Below are 13719 nucleotides of genomic sequence, written 5' to 3'. Positions count from 1 at the left end.
CTCTCTCATCCAACCATTCACTTACCTCCTCAACCTCCCACATTCACCCACTCGGCCACCTACCAACTAACTCAACCACATACACCCGCTCACTCAACATTACCCGCTCATTCAACATTTCCCGCTCATTCAACATTACCCACTCACCGTCTACCCACGCAATCAATCAATGCCTCCTTCACTCACCCAACCCCTCACCCACCTACCTCCGTCTCAAGCCTCGTGCAGTCCAAGCTCCAGGAGGGCCTCCTCCTCCTCGAACCCGCCGAGGTTGGGTCCCGTATACGTGCCCTCGTGGCCCCGCACGCTCACGCGCACACAGAGTGAGAGTGGGAGGTTGGGTGGGTGGAGGTGAGGAGGTTGGTGAGTGGGTGCGTGAGTAAGGGGTTAAGTGAGTGAGGGGTTGAGTGAGTTGGTGGGTGGGTGAATGAATTAATTGATCAGTTAGTGTGTGGTTGAGTGGGTGGTTGGCTGATTGGGTGAGAAGATGGGTCGTTGAGTGAGTGGATGGGTTATATATTGAGTGGGTGGTTGTGTGATTGATTGGCTGAGCAAAGGGGTGAATGAGTTAGTGGATTTGTGTGGTTGAGTTACTGGTTAGGTGGGTGAGTGCATGAGTGTGGGAGGTTGAGAGTTCGTTGGTGAGTGTTTGAGTTAGATATTGAGTTGGTGGTTATGTGATTGAGTAGGTGAGCAGAGGATTGGGTGAGTGAATAGATGTTCATGTGTTTGTTCTCGCCACGCGAACCTCGGCCGTTATCTCCCACCCGAGTCCCCGCCCACTGGGGCCCCATTAGGGTCCCCGTCGGGGGGAACAATGAGGTGTCCATCCGCTGTGTCTCCTCCCCTCTCGACCCCGCCAGGACCCCCTGCGCCGCTCGCGATATCCCCCCAGGAGGACCCTGTCCCTCCTGTTTCCATCTCGCGGGGTCGCCTCTCCGCACTCCCGCGCTTCAGCAGGCTCAGTGCTTGCACCACCATGCGGCGCTCCTCCTCAGAACTTGCGGGGGTGGACGAGGGTGGGGGGGATCATCATCGTCAGCAGCAGAATCATTATTATAAGCAGCTACAGCAATAGTCGCAGCATCGTAATCATCATCTGAATTACCACCACCATCAGGAGCACTATCATTACCATCTTCAACTTGCCAAGCCATCATCATTACATCATCACCAGATGAATAGTTCTCTACCATCACCATGCGTAAAGACATTATACTCACTATCTCCTGCATATCCTAATCTCAACATAATTATCGTTAAACATTATATTCAACATCATATCGATCAACGCACCGGTGTAAATTGTTCTAGTTGTATTCAATACAAATCAGTTAATATTTGCATCACTCGAACGTGCCACACCACTGCTCCACTCCCCGCTGCACTTCTCCATCCTCCCCCTTGCTCCTTGGCCCCTTACTATCTGCCAACTGCCCCCCCTGCTGCCCGGGCTCGTGGTTACCCTCAGAGGATTTGTATTCAGCTGTAATATCGAGGCTAGAATACATTTCCGCGTGATAAGCCACTTCGTTGAGCTATCATTTGTGATAGCCAGGTCGCTTCAGAGAAACATCTATATATCTCAGTGAGCTTTACCGGGTAAAATAGAAAATTGTTAAGTTTTTTTGTCTGATGGGAAGGTACCACGCAAACCACCACCATCATGACTGCTGTCAGGCTCCGTAGAGCAGGGTGCGTGTTTGTTGTCATCGTCTACAAGAGCTACACGTGGCAAACCGGGGGTGCAGTCGCACGGCTCGGCTATTGTGCATTCGCAGAATTAATCCTGCAAGGGTCACGTGATCAGAAAAGGGGCAGTCCAGCAACATGAGCCCTTGCACTGTGCCGCTCCCCACACCTGCAACCAACCAGCGTGGTGAAGTATGGTCAAATACACCGCAACGATCCGCTAGGTTGTGGCGGTCCCCATACAGCAGCGGAATCGTGAAAGGGCCATAGCGTGGACGCACATCCATCGTCCCACGTGATACCACCTGCGGGGCACGCCTCGCGACGCTCAGGTGAGCGTTAACTGCACTCGCTTCCTGCCGGATAGCTTTAACCACCTGCCAGCCATCGTATCCCGAGGGGAGGTAGGGTCGCTTCATTTGCTCGTCGCTCCACAATTGGAAGTTCCTGGCAAAGGTGCACGAGGTGGATGAGCTGGAGTCCTGTCTGTGAGCGTGTGGGTTTAGCACGCTGCGCTACAATGAATCCGGCGACCCGAGCTCGATTCCCGCTTACAGCCACCATCACCAGCGCGTCCTGGATCTCGAGAGGTCGGTTCAGCCTTAAATTAGTATCTGGTACGATGTGTACACATCGCAACTCGGGAGAAAAATGCGGCTGAGGGTGGTCCCGGCCACCCACATAGAACATGTGTGAAACCCAGAGATTATGCGTGAAACACGTGCAGATCATTAGAAAAACAGGCAAATATCTTGTGTGATATCAAATATGGATCATGCGTAAAACACATACCGATCATACGCAAGAAACACACACCCAGGCAATGTATGAAAACACACTCATATGCTGCTGTAGGATACGTTGATTCAGCAGATGTACAGGGTGATGGATTACAATGTTAAGTTTTTTTAAAATGGCGATTAAGAATATTGTCCATTCATTTGCAGTCCAGCCGTACACTCATTCACGTGCTTATCTTTTCGGCTATGCATCGGTCAATCCGCAAGTCAATTATGCAAGAGGACTCAGTCCCCCCCTGCCCCGCCCCCCTCTGCAAGTAGTAGCAGCTCCCTGGACCACGTTCTGCGCAATGCCTCAAGTTCAAGTTCGTGTGGGTAACACATTACCGTGGTGATTATTTGAAATGTAACTTTTTATTTTACCAGGTAAGTGAACAATATAGCTCTTTTTAAGAAGCGATCTGGTCACAAATGTTAGTTTTAACGGAGTGGCTCATCTTGTGGAAATTTATAGCAGTAAAATACTCTAAACCAGGGGTCTCAAACTCGCGGCCCGCAGGCCAATTGCTGCCCGCGGAACGATATTTTGTGGCCCACTACTTGACATCAATTATTTATTTATTTTTAATTATTATATATTTTTTACCATAGCTCAGGCTCGTGACAGCTTCCGGTGTTTGTTTACAAGTTAGCCAACGCGAATTAACAACGTTAGTCACTTGGTTGAAACGTGATTCCGGAGTGACACCAAGTGGAAGGAAAATATATCCTGTCACCCAGCGCAAGGTACAGAGGACTTAGGAAGTGGGCGGACTCAACAAGAGTAATCAGTGACCTAATAAAGACAACAGAGTGTTGCAATAGGAAAGGGAAAATAATTACATGGATAGCAAATAGCATGAGATGGGTGGCAAGAACAAAAGCCAAATGGTGGTTAGAACCTGAATATTATAAAGAAGTTATAGATTATTATTACAAGAGAAACAAAGACAAGGAAAAAGGACAGATATGTGCAATCGCAAAAGAAAACGAATTTACCAAGAACAATTTAATCAAAAAGAGCAAGAAATTAAAAGATATAAAACATGAGACAATGCACTTGATGTTAAGAATTAAGACAGGTGGAGTAACATGGACACCAGAGTTAGCTCAATGGCATCCAGAGAGATTCGGTAGAGCAGAAGGATATGTAGGATGTAAACAAAAAGAAGAAAATCTAGATCACTTTATTTATGAATGTGAAAGGTATAAACACCTGAGAGAGAACACGATTGATGAATTTAATAATGATAAGAAAAACGAAGTGCTCAAAAAAAGCTATGAACAATGATAAAGTTTTCAAATACCTCTCAGAATATATAGAAAGGGCATACTAAATAAGATCCCAAATACTCAGGTATTGGGATAAAAACATGTAAATATATCACCCCCACCTTCCCTGAGCTTTCCAGGATGTTCAAGCGGACCATGTGCCTTTTTGGGAGCACATATCTGTGTGAAAAGCTCTTCTGCACCATGAACTTTAATAAGTCAAAGTATAGGTCCAAACTTACTGATGAGCATTTAAAGCCATACTGAGGGTCTCAATTGGTTCCTCCCTCAAGCCAAATGTGGCTCAGCTGTGTAAGAAGAGGAAGTGCTGCCAGGTATCTGGAAACAAGGAGTAGGTAAGAGAAGCCTATGTTCTGAAGAACCGTTCATGTTCTGAACTGTTATTAATAAAGATTGAGAAGATTGGATCAGTTGTACTTTTTTTTGGAATACTTGATGCGGCCCAGCCTCACCCAGACTCTACCTCCAGCGGCCCCCAGGTAAGTTGAGTTTGAGACTCCTGCTCTAAACGCATGTTTCTAAATATGGAGGGAAAAACTGGAAGACCTGGAGAACAATCCACGCGACCACGGGAGAGAGAGAGACTTGCAAACTCCAAATATACAGGCGTCAGGGTCCGGATCGAACCCACGACCTCTTGCATACCAGGTGAAGGAGTTAACATCCCACCACCGCGGCACCCTTATGTACCAGGTTACACAGTCACGGACTCAAATGAAGACAGTCCCTTCATTTAACAGTCTGTTCGATAAATAAGTGCTGTTAGCGAGCACCTATTAAGGCTAGCATGCCACACGAGGGGGTGGGTGGTCAGTTTTACCCAGGATAGCCCTACTGAGTATCATGGTTCTTTTCAGGAGGGTTCTACCACATTTCCCAGCAATGATTACTAGGCATAGTATATTCCAACTGGGTAATTTGCGGGCAATTGTATTTAATTCGGTTAATCTGGTCCATGACGCTGGGATATTCAACGTCCACTGAAGCAGACGGCACATGGTGTCTTTGCGGTGAACACGCCTGTAGCATTAAACAGGGCGGCCGCTGGATTCAAACCGCGAACATCTACGACAAGCGGCACACGTACAACTGCTACAGACACACGCCGAGTGTGTAATCACTCAATATGGAATACTTGATCACTCAATATGTGAGTGATTACACTCAACATTGTTGTGTGATTAAACACAACGTTGTTGTGTGTGTAATCACACACAAAAATATTGATGACACGCAACGACGTGTTGAGTGTAATCACAAACAACAACGTTGTGTTGAGTGTAATCACTCACAACGACGTTGTGTTGAGTGTAATCACTCACAACGACGTTGTGTTGAGTGTAATCACTCACAACGACGTTGTGTTGAGTGTAATCACTCACAACGACGTTGTGTTGAGTGTAATTACACACAACGACGTTGTGTTGAGTGTAATCACACACAACGACGTTGTGTTTAGTGTAATCACACACAACGACGTTGTGTTTAGTGTAATCACTAACAACGACGTTGTGTTTAGTGTAATCACTAACAACGACGTTGTGTTTAGTGTAATCACTAACAACGACGTTGTGTTGAGTGTAATCACACACGACGTTGTGTTGAGTGCAATCACTCACAACGACGTTGTGTTTAGTGTAATGACTCACAACGACGTTGTGTTAAGTGTAATCACTTACAACAACGTTGTGTTGAGTGTAATCACTTACAACAACAATGTTGTGTTGAGTGTAATCACTTACAACAACAACGTTGTGTTTAGTGTAATCACTAACAACGACGTGTTGAGTGTAATCACTTACAACAACAGCGTTGTGTTGAGTGTAATCACAGGCAACAATGTTGATGACACACAGCGTCCAACAGAGGGCGTCGTAGTCGTGCCATGGGGAGGCGGCGAGTGATGAACGCCACTGCGGCGCCGCAAAGAGATCAGAGCCGTGATATTTATTTATTTGTACACTGGAGGAGGAATCCGATGAGCTACGAAGTTCTTTATCACAAACGTCCAGCGTCTTGGCCGTCACGATAGAACGAGGCCGATAAACGTGGAGGTATAAATGAGGGTGATGCTAAGTCGGTGTGCCGTGCCCTAAGTGAGGTTGCCATGGGCGTGTGCGTTGGCCGTGTCAGGAGCGGGTGAGGAGGACGAGGCAAGGGGTCAGGACGAGGTGAAGGGTAAGAAGAACGAGGTCAGGAGGTGAGGGGTGAGGAGGACGAGATGAGGTGTGAGGAGGACGAGGAGAGGGGTGAGGAGAACGAGGGGTGAGGAGAACGAGTGAAGAGAACGAGGAGTGAGGAGAACGAGGGGTGAGGAGGACGAGGGGTGAGGAAGACGAGGGGTGAGGAGGACGAGGGGTGAGGAGGACGAGGGGTGAGGACGGGAGTGAGGAGGACGAGGGGTGAGGAGGACGAGGGGTGAGGAGAGTGAGGGGTGAGGAGTAAGAAGAACGAGCTGTAGGGGTGAGGAGGACGAGGTGAGGGGTGAGAACGAGGTGAGGGTTGAGGACAAGTTAGGTGGACGAGGTGAGGGGTGAGAACGAGGTGAGGGGTCAAGAGGACGAGGTGAGGGGTCAAGCGGACGACGTGAGGGGTAAGGAGGACGAGGGGAGGGGTGAGGAGGATGAGGAGCAGGGTGCGGTGGACGAGCGAGGGGTGAGGAGGACGAGAAGTGAGGAGGACGGGGGGTGAGAAGTAAGAAGAACGAGGTGTGGGGGTGAGGGGGACGAGGGGTGAGGAGAGCGAGGGGTGAGGAGGACGAGGTGAGGGCTGAGGAGAGCGAGGCGTGAGGAGAGCGAGGGGTGAGGAGAGCGAGCGGTGAAGACAGCGAGGGGTGAGGAGGACGAGGGGTGAGGAGGACGAGGGGTGAGGAGGTGAGGGGTGCGGAGGACGAGTCGAGGGGTGAGGAGGAAGAGGTGAAGGGTAAGAAGAACGCGGTGTGGGTGAGAAGGACGAGGTGAGGGGTGAGGCGGGCGAGGCGTGAGGATGACGAGGCGCGGGGTGCGGTGGACGAGGTGAGGGGTGAGGAAGACGAGCTGAGGGGTGAGGAGAACGAGGGGTGAGGAGAACGAGGGGTGAGGAGAACGAGCGGTGAGGAGGACAATGGGTGAGGAGGACAATGGGTGAGGAGGACAATGGGTGAGGACAATGGGTGAGGAGGACAATGGGTGAGGAGGACGAAGGGGGAGGAGGGTGAGGTGAGGGGTGAGTAGGACGAGTCGAGTGGTGAGGAGGACAAGATGAGGGGTAAGAAGAACGAGGTGTGGGGTGAGGAGGACGAGGCAAATGGTGAGGACAGCGAGGGGAGGGGAGGACGAGGAGTGAGGACGAGCTAAGGGTGAGGAGGACGAGGCGAGGGAGAGGTGAGGGGTGAGGAGGACGAGGTGAGCGGTGAGGACGACGACGGGTGAGGAGGACGAGCTGAGGTGAGAGGTGAGGACGAGTCGAGGGGTGAGGAGGACGAGGTGAAAGGTGAGGCGGACGATGGGTGAGGAAGATGAGGCGAGGGGTGAGGAGGACGAGGGGTGAGGACGAGGGGTGACGATGACGAGAGTGAGGAGGATGAGGGGTGAGGAGAGTGAGGGGTGAGGAGGACGAGGTGAGCGGTCAGGATGACGGGTGAGGAGGACGAGCTGAGGTGAGAGGTGAGGACGAGTCGAGGGGTGAGGAGGACGAGGTGAAAGGTGAGGCGGACGATGGGTGAGGAAGATGAGGCGAGGGGTGAGGAGGACGAGGGGTGAGGAGGACGAGGGGTGAGGGCGACGAGGGGTGAGGAGGACGAGGGGTGAGGACAACGAGGGGTGACGATGACGAGAGTGAGGAGGACGAGGGGTGAGGAGAGTGAGGGATGAGGAGTAAGAAGAACGAGCTGTGGGGGTGAGGTGGACGAAGTGAGGGGTGAGAACGAGGTGAGGGGTCAAGAGGACGAGGTGAGGGGTCAAGCGGACGACGTGAGGGGTAAGGAGGACGAGGTGAGGGGTGAGGAGGATGAGGGATGAGGAGTAAGAAGAACGAGCTGTGGGGGTGAGGTGGACGAAGTGAGGGGTGAGAACGAGGTGAGGGGTCAAGAGGACGAGGTGAGGGGTCAAGCGGACGACGTGAGGGGTAAGGAGGACGAGGTGAGGGGTGAGGAGGATGAGGAGCAGGGTGCGGTGGACGAGCGAGGGGTGAGGAGGACGAGAAGTGAGGAGGACGGGGGGTGAGAAGTAAGAAGAACGAGGTGTGGGGGTGACGAGGACGAGGGGTGAGGAGGACGAGGGGTGAGGACAGCGAGGGGTGAGGAGGACGAGGGATGAGGAGGTGAGGAGCAGGGTGCGGTGGACGAGCGAGGGGTGAGGACGGGGGGTGAGAAGAAAAACGAGGTGAGGACGAGGGTTGAGGAGAGCGAGGGGTGAGGAGAGCGAGGGGTGAGGAGGACGAGGGGTGAGGAGGTGAGGGGTGCGAAGGACGAGTCGAGGGGTGAGGAGGAAGAGGTGAGGGGTAAGAAGAACGCGGTGTGGGTGAGAAAGACGAGGTGAGGGGTGAGGTGGGCGAGGCGTGAGGATGACGAGGCGCGGGGTGCGGTGGACGAGGTGAGGGGTGAGGAAGACGAGCTGAGGGGTGAGGAGAACGAGGGGTGAGGAGAACGAGCGGTGAGGACGACAATGGGTGAGGAGGACGATGGGTGAGGACGAGGGGTAAGGAGGGTGAGGTGAGGGGTGAGTAGGACAAGTCGAGTGGTGAGGAGGACAAGATGAGGGGCAAGAAGAACGAGGTGTGGGGTGAGGAGGACGAGGCAAATGGTGAGGACAGCGAGGGGAGGGGAGGACGAGGAGTGAGGACGAGCTAAGTGTGAGGAGGACGAGCTGAGGTGAGAGGACGAGTCGAGGGGTGAGGAGGACGAGGTAAAAGGTGAGGCGGACGAGGGGTGAGGAGGACGATGGGTGATGAAGATGAGGCGAGGGGTGAGGAGGACGAGGGGTGAGGGGTGAGGAGGACGAGGGGTGAGGAGGACGAGTCGAGGGGTGAGGAGGACGAGGTGAGGGGTGAGGAAGACGAGCTGAGGGGTGAGGAGGACGAGGGGTGAGGAGGACGAGTCGAGGGGTGAGGAGGACGAGGTGAGGGGTGAGGAAGACGAGCTGAGGGGTGAGGAGGACGAGGGGTGAGGAGGACGAGCTCAGGCGTGAGGAGGATGAGCTGAGGGGTAAAGCGGATGAGGTGAGGGGTGAGGAAGACGAGGTGATGGGTGAGGATGAGGTTAGGGGTGTGGACGAGGTGAAAGGTCAATCGGACGACGTGAGGGGTGAGGACGAGGTGAGGAAGACAAGCTGAGGGGTGAGGAGAACGAGGTGAGGGGTGAGGAGGACGAGGGGTGAAGAGGACGAGCTGAGGAGGACGAGGTGATGGTTGAGGACGAGGTGAGGGGTGAGGAGGACGAAGTGAGGGGTGAGGACGAGGTGAGGGGTGAGGAGGAGGCGAGGGGTGAGAACGAGGGTTGAGGAGGACGAGGCGATGGGTGAGGACGAGGTGAGGAGAGCGAGGGGTTAGAGAAGGACGAGGTGAGGGTGAGGAGGATGAGCTAAGGGGTAAAGATGACGAGGCAAGGGGTGAGGACGAGGCGAGGACGAGGTGAGGGATGAGGACGAAGTGAGGGCGAGGTGAGGGGTGAGGAATACGAGCTGAGGGATGAGAAGGACGAGGTGAGGGGTGAGAAGGACGAGGTGAGGGGTGAGGACGAGGTGAGGGGTGAGGAGGACGAGGCGAGGGGTGAGAACGAGGGGTGAGGAGGACGAGGCGAGATGCGAGGATCATGTCATGGGGATTATTTTGAGTTCAATCGTGAAGGTACAATGTCAATTGTATTGACTATAATCCTCCATCACCTGACAGAGCCAATCAAATAAAGTTGTCACATCATGGGCAAATGTGCCAAGTAACCAGGTTTTTCAGCAAACACAGAAGAATGCTGAAAAGCAATGTCAAGTGTAGCCAACCAGTACAGCCACGGCACCACCACACGTAAGCGTGCGAATAGAAAACAATTGATTCGTACTACACGCACAATACGATGCCTGCTTTCGTGACCTTAAAAATGGTTTTCAAGAGACGAATGGACGCATTATCAGGTGCCTAAGCACACGCCGTGCAAGCTCCACGTGGCCCACACTTCCGCCTCCCACCTGCATGTGGAAAGCTACAGACGAGCGTTGGGCGTACTGCGCCATCTTGTGGCGGTAGTTGAGGTTGTTGCAGAGCTGCTGCTGCTTCTGCTTGTCGGTGAGCGCCGGGTACGTGGGGTCGGCGCCCACGCACACGGCCAGCAGCCGGTGCACAATCACATCCGAGTATCTGTAACGGTACAGGGAGACAACAACAACAACAATATTCACATTTGTTGTAGCCTCTATTTAATATGAAGATTAAATTTACAGTAGATACAGGCTGCGGTATGGCCACGAGATGCCAACGGAGCAGCGGTATTAATCCACCAAGCACCGCGATTCATTCTGGTGGATCTCAGCGGGTTTGACGATCCACCAGAAAGCTACGCAAACAATGACTCAGATGGATTTAACGCTGTGATAGAATACTGTACTCTGGCCATACCACGTTCTAGCACCATCTGCTGGTGGAAATTATCTTTGTTAATGTATGAATTTAATTATTTGTTGAGGATTTTTTATTTGTCAACAGATGTAGCGCAAATTGCTGCCTGCTCATATCTGTGTTCTTATTTAAGATCCACAACAAAATCGTTAGCGATCCATGGCAGAATTGCATTTCACTTTTGGCCGCCGCTGCAACACGGCAATGGATTCTTGATTCTGCACGTGGAACACTGTCACCCTCCTTGTAGGCGTTGGTGTTCTCCGGATCCTCTAGTTTTTCCCCAACACAAGCCAAACAACCATTTAAGGAATTGGCCAAACTTCCCGTTTATAGGACCTTTTAGAAAAATAACTCAAAATCTGAATCTTTATCCTGGAGAAATCCGATTCACGATAAAAGCTCGTTTTGACAGATGTCCAGTAGGTATATGATAGGAGTGCTAAGAAGAGGAAAGGTAAACAAATCAGTAAAAGTAAATAATAGAAAAAAGATATACAAGTTGTATGTTAAACTTAATTCGCACCGTACGTAGCCAACCGTGCTAATTGGAGGTGTGCCGTAATCACAAGTTAACATTGCATAAGTACATCAATTAATAAATAAATTCCTAAACTTGGGAAAGGCAGCACAGTCCCAGACCACACCAAGACAACAACATAGTCCCCTCAATAATCGCGAAGGTCGATTTAACGCGTGTGCCTGACGCCAGAGCACGTCACCGTCGAATGGGCGACGTGAAGTGGGTGTAGATGGCGGTGGCGAGCCCGTAGTGGTGGGTGTCGGGCTCCATGCCGGAGCAGAAGTAGATGGCCTGCATCATGCAGCGCGTGGCCAGGATGCGCAGCAGAGTGTTGAGGTATGGTGGCGCTCCCGGCACCGCCGCCCGGTCCAGGGACTCGGCCAACGCCTTAGCCGAGTCCACCTGGATCTCGATGTTCTGCGCAAAAAAATCGGGCACACCGGCGTTTGTGAGGTGACTATCCCGCACGTGGCTTGTAGTTCAGTGCTGGGGAAGCAGCAAGGGTTGTGGTGTATTGGAAAGAAAACGTTATTCAGCGCACTTCCTGTGGGCATTCAGGTTTCCATAACCTGGCTTGCCAGGAGAAGGCAGTACAGCAAGTGGATTAATCTACATCTGGCACAGTGCCTGGCTGCCTTCCAGCGTTGTCTGTGGTTCGTCACACCTTTTGAGTTGTTCTGCCTCTAAGGGCGAGTGGAAACTATACGGCTACATCTCAAGATAAAGGTAAAAGGTGCAGCCCTGCAATTGCTCGCTCAGGCCAATACTGACATCGTTTCAAGACACCTCTGCTTCACAGTAGGGGGTAGCACATTACCACCCATTTTGAGCATAATGTTCATCACAATAAGTCGACCTGATATTTCAACATTTCAGTGCTGGAATTTATCTAAAATTAAATACAGTACTACATTTATCGTGATGGTTTTTTGTTGCTTATTTCTGTGGAGTAGCTGGGAAACGAGCCGAGTCCTTCAACTCCCTACACTTGATAACACAGTATGTTCAATGTGGCTGCTGGATTTTGAAGCCAGGGTCCCAGCTGTAATCTCTGGGTCATAGGGTGACCCAGGTGACCCTTGCAAATGAGACTATTATGTTCTCTTGAGTTCTCACCCGGTTAAACCAAAAGACCTCAAACAAAAATTTGAGCCACCCGACGACCTCTGAATTCCTTGCGAGGAGGATGATATTGAAGGAAGGTTAACAGCAATCTAGAGACAGTAGAACCCCTCTTAAAGACGGTAATTGGTTCCACGAACACGAGCATTAAAGGATTTGGTCATTAAGCGAGTATAGGAAATACGTGTTAAAAGCTTAATTCGTTCCGATAGCATCGAAAGTTTCCCTTGTTCACCCAAAAAACGTACTTTATAATATTTAAACAATGGATATTAATACATAAAGATACTAACATTATAAACACATCATATTAAAATAAACACTGTTAATAAATGCATGAATTCATTTTGATTTAAAACTTTCGTGACTGCAGGGATTCATATTCTTGGTTCTTTCGGTAAATTCACGTAGAAGGGAAACAATAAAATAATAAAAATATACAACAATAAAATTCTCACGACGTTTCGACTGCAACACAAGTAATCATCATCAGGTGTGAAAACCACAACAAGAAAATTTGAAAAAAGTGGCGGTTATTTTAACGTTAGCACCACGGAGAGAAATTTGATGAGCCATTTCGGGTCTTAATTGATTGATCACGCTTAAGGTGGCTGTCAGAACGCATCCATTATTTTTTGTCTCCCCCCTCCTCTTTTCCGAACATAGATGGACTCGTCCATCTGAACAAACTGTCAAATCTCTCTCCGTGGTGCTAACGTTAAAAATAACTGCCACTTTTTTCAAATTTTCTTGTTGTGGTTTTCACACCTGATGATGATTGCTTGTGTTGCAGTCGAAACGTCGTGATAATTTTATTGTTTTATATTTATTTTATTGTTTTCCTTCTACGTGGCATTAATTCATATTTACTGTACCTACAAGAGCCCGTCGTTAACAGGGAAATGGTCGGTTAAGCCTACACATTGAGCTCTATGGAGGCCCGTTGTTAAGCGATTAGTTAACAAGGGTGGTCGTTAAAAGGGGTTCTAACTCTACCTTTGATTTCGCCGCCTTCACCAAGATGTCGTAGTTGGAAGGCGGAGGCGCCGGGTGGCGTCGGAGCAGCGCACACTCGGGGAATTCGCCTACGATGCGCTCCGCCACGGAGATGTTGGCGAGCAACATGAACTCCTCCACCATCGAGTTGGTCTCCCTGTGTACACGCACCAGTTTCCGCCACCACAACACATCAACCACAAGGGTCAAGATTCTTTATCTTAGATTATTTTGCTGATAATAAATTTCCCACGTGATAAGCCACTTTGTTCAGCTATCATTTGTGGTCAGGGTTTTACTTGGTAAGATAAAAATAGTTTAGTTTTATTTGTATATTTGTTTAAGTTATTTGTTTACCTTTCCAATACTTTGCAATCCTAACGTGTGCTTGTATTGTTTGTTGTTGTAACGTTGTGACCTGCCCCAACTGGACATCTGTGAAAAAAGAGCTTTATAGCTCATCGGATTCTTCCAGTAGAAATATATATTTTGATTCTGATAGAGAGATCTGCACAACAGTCGGATCGCAGTCATGGGAGGTGTCTTGTTGACGAGACTCACTTGAGTTCCTTGGTCTGCAGGTCGATCGGGTCGTGGGTTTCGCTGTCCATGTGGAATCGGACCTCAGGGGATGCCAGAGTCAATGCCCTACGGGTGGAGAAGGGACATGAGCGATTATCATGTCCAGCCAAAACAACACAGAATCTTAATATAAGACACTTCACAAAC

Source organism: Petromyzon marinus, chromosome 22 (assembly GCF_048934315.1).
Source record: "Petromyzon marinus isolate PM22_M1 ecotype Great Lakes invasive population chromosome 22, UKy_Petmar_22M1.pri1.0, whole genome shotgun sequence".
Classification (NCBI taxonomy): Eukaryota; Metazoa; Chordata; class Hyperoartia; order Petromyzontiformes; family Petromyzontidae; genus Petromyzon; species Petromyzon marinus.
This window is presented reverse-complemented; position numbering follows the sequence as displayed.